Source organism: Electrophorus electricus, chromosome 6, assembly GCF_041902795.1.
Source record: "Electrophorus electricus isolate QZ-2024a chromosome 6, ASM4190279v1, whole genome shotgun sequence".
NCBI lineage: Eukaryota > Metazoa > Chordata > Actinopteri > Gymnotiformes > Gymnotidae > Electrophorus > Electrophorus electricus.
In genome coordinates, this window is record NC_137502.1 from 32,049,556 (window position 1) to 32,053,186 (window position 3,631).

Below are 3,631 nucleotides of genomic sequence, written 5' to 3' on the forward strand. Positions count from 1 at the left end.
ACTTTCTTCTAAATCAGTTCTGTGAGGAAACTCACACCCAACGCATCACTGCCCGTGAAGAATGTAATGCGCTCCCTCTCTCCCTCTCTCACTCTCTCCGTGCCTTGTTTTAAGTGTAGCTGACTGTTTTGGCAGTTTTGGCTGTGCTTCGTGGTGACTTTTCAGATCACAAACAGACTAGACAAGGTGGTGGAAGGAAAGTTCATTCTATTTTTCTGTCTTTCTTGTTTCTTTAACTTTTTGGATTTTTTATGCCAGTTTTTTTTTTCCCTGTGCAGTCCCACTTCCAGGTTGAGTGAACATAATAAAAGACCAGCTTGGCTCAGAGTGGAGAGAGAGAGAGAGAGTGCGAAAGAGAGATAGAGGGAGGATGAAGCACAAGGCTCAAGTGGAGGTAGGAGGTGGGGTGGGGTGGGGGTAAGGAGAAGCTGAGACTGTGGCTGGCTGGCTGGCTGGCTCGGGGCTGGATGAGGGGAGCAGGCAGAGCGAAGCGGAAGAGAATTTGGGTGTGGGGCACTACGATGGAGGAGGAATGTGACAGTGGTTTTCAGCCTGTTTTGTTTCACAATACTGTTTCCACGGAACATAGCTCATGGTTGATTTGCAGTGTGTGTCTGGGTCTGCATGTGTGCACGCAAGAGACACTGTGAGAGCAAGCCTGTTGTTAGGGGTGGCTGAGCAGTCCTAGCGACCCACGCTACGTCTGTTATGACTCGCAGTGTTGGGTTCGGAAGAGGTCCTTCAGTGCCCGGTCCCTGCTGTCGGAGCCCTGGAATAGCGATGAAAGGGAGAAGCGGAATACTCTCTCCGAATACCGAGCGTAACACCCTCGGACAGCCATATTGTTATCCGCATCCCGTCCTTGTGGTCCACAGCACTGCACCAGAACATTCCCTTCCACACGCGAGTACCGGAGATTTCCATGATCGGCTCTGTTTGTGCTGGTAATTCGCTGCATGTCAGACAACGAGGTTGCCGCTGTTCCCATCTGCCCTTGTCCTCACAGACTCCTGGGAGTGGCCTGTTTGGCCTCCTGCGATCGCCCCACAGAACCAGACCTGGACCTGCTTGGCCCGTTCTGGTAGCTGCCACTGGCTGCTTAGATCCAGCTGAACGAGGCTGAAAAGGAGTCTGTGAAACACTGCATGCTCCATTGTGAAGGAAAATAAAGCCCCCTTCCCCATTCACGCGCGCACACACACACACACACACACACACACACACACACACACACACACACACACACACACACACACACACACACTTTACTGGGCCGACATGCAGAACAGTTTTCTGGGGAATTTTGCTTGATAAGGACCCAACGATAAGATGGACGGCCAAAAATTGCGTGTCCCCCCCAGCGGATCTGCGGGTTGTGGCGAGATGCGGGTCACCAGGCGTGACGCAAAAGCCCCGCCCTGCGTCAGCATGCGCACAAGCGTGGCTCCCCAGACCAGTCGCTGTCCACCCGATGCACCTGCGCCGGCGCACACAGGAGCCAGCATGGCAGGCATTGCGTCTTTCTTTCCACCAACGACAGGCTCAGAAATTGCAGGGTCATAAGTGCCCGGCGTTATAATGACGAATCATTTTCTTTACATCACCCCCTTAACGCGAATTTTGCTAGCAGCACTAATCTGCTGGTGGGTCGGTCAAATCCCCAGCGCTAGCATAGAGTCTCTCCCACTTATCACCGCTGCCAGGATGGCGTCTCCCTGGGCCGGCGCCGCACAATTAATTGGCTGCTCGTATCCTGCCAGTGCAGCATTGTTCCTTCGCCTGTAAAGGTGCGTCCCATTCATCCCCGTAATGAAACCACCAGCGAACCTTTATTAGCGGTTGCTAGGCCAGAACGGCGGGTCCTGCGCCCACCATGCAAGAGAGGCATCGACCGCCGCGGGCGAGGAGCGAGAGCGCCCGTAAACGAGTCTCGCGGTGGCTCGCGCCCTCCTGCTGAGGTCAGCAGATTTTACAAAATGGAAAATGAGAAAAACAGCCCTCCTAACAGACCTCTCCGAACAGAAACCCAAAAAAAAAATGGGGAAAAACTCGCCGTGGGCGGAAATGCTGAACGAGGCGAGAGGCGATAACGATGTCGTCTGGCGTGTGTGTGTGTGTGTGTGTGTGTGTGTGTGTGTGTGTGTGTGTGTGTGTGTGTGTGTGTGTGTGTGTGTGTGTGTTCCGTCGGACACGTACTTGCCTGAGCAACATGAGAGAGAGGGAGATGCAGTGCATACCTGCTGCATGTTGGTTCAAGACTGTTATCTCTTCTCCGTCTAGGACACTTATGTGCATAAAAGGCAGACAGCTGGGTAGGAAGTGTGGTTGGTGAAGCAGTATTCAGAATCTAACAGCATACAGCAAAAAGTGAATGTCTATTGTGCCCACAAGCTGAACCACTTAGAGGTCTATCATAAACATATCTAAAGTCACTGCACTGGCCTGAAAGCCTTAGATGTGATAAGCAGAAACAGATGTTTGTCGGGCCAGTGTAGTTCGGTACGCTGAGGCCATTTCACACCGGGGTCAATCCCCTCTAGTTTATGTTCAGGAAATGTCGTTTGTCGTTATTGAGCTGCAATTATTTCTGGATTTTCTTAGCCTACACTTTTATTTGCTTATCTGGAAAGCTAGCAGGTGCCATTAGTGATGATCCAGTGTCGGCAGCGAGGTAAACTGGGACAATAACAAGTGTGGAAAACTTTATCTGATCCCAGCTGGCACAGAAAAGCACATTAACGTGCTTCAGCGTGTCTACATTAAACACCTTACTTCCGAGAAGCCTACCAGCACACAAGCTCACCCTGACAGGGTCAAGGTTAGCTGAGCTGACATGGACCTGTCCTTAGAATGGACGCGCGCACGCACGCACACACACACACACACACACACACACACACACACACACACACACACACACACACACACACACACTCACTCAGTGGGGAGAGAGGGGCAGAGCACACCTCTGCAGATAACGTGACCAGGCAGGAATGTGGAAGAGAGCAACATGTTTGTTAGTCTATTACTTACTGCTTGCAGCTGAATAACAGATTTTATCTGCTGGACTTACACAAGGCCTTTTTTGTGATAAACTTTATGGGCTTTTGTGAGGGTCAAGCCACAGTATTTCTGTGTCTGTTTATGTGTGTGTGTATGTGTGAGTGCGTGCGTGCGTGCGTGTGTGTGTGTGTGCGTGCGTGCGTGCGTGGGAGTGTGTGTGTGTGTGTGTGTGTGTGTGCATCATTAAAAATATCAACAGTAATGACAACTAGGCAGGTGCATTATGTCACCCCCTCCAATCTTGTACCACACACACAAAGCCGTACTCACACCACGCAGATCTGTGGCGATGGCGTCTATCTAAGCCCTCAAGCTAGCTTTGATAACCGTGTGCAGCTGAAGGCATGCTCGCTCTGGTTTGGAACAGGTGTGCTTCAGGGCTGCAGTCCAGGTCCCGTGATCATTCTGATCTCTCAGCTTTGATCCTGGCAACAGACGTCTGGGCCACGACTCCCACCAAGCCGTTCTTTGGTTTCAGCAGGCTGTGTGAACCTGTTCTCTCCTAGATCATCGGTGAGTCCTGTTTATTGCTTAGGTCCCAGATTGTTCCCAGTCCAGAAAGCCAAAT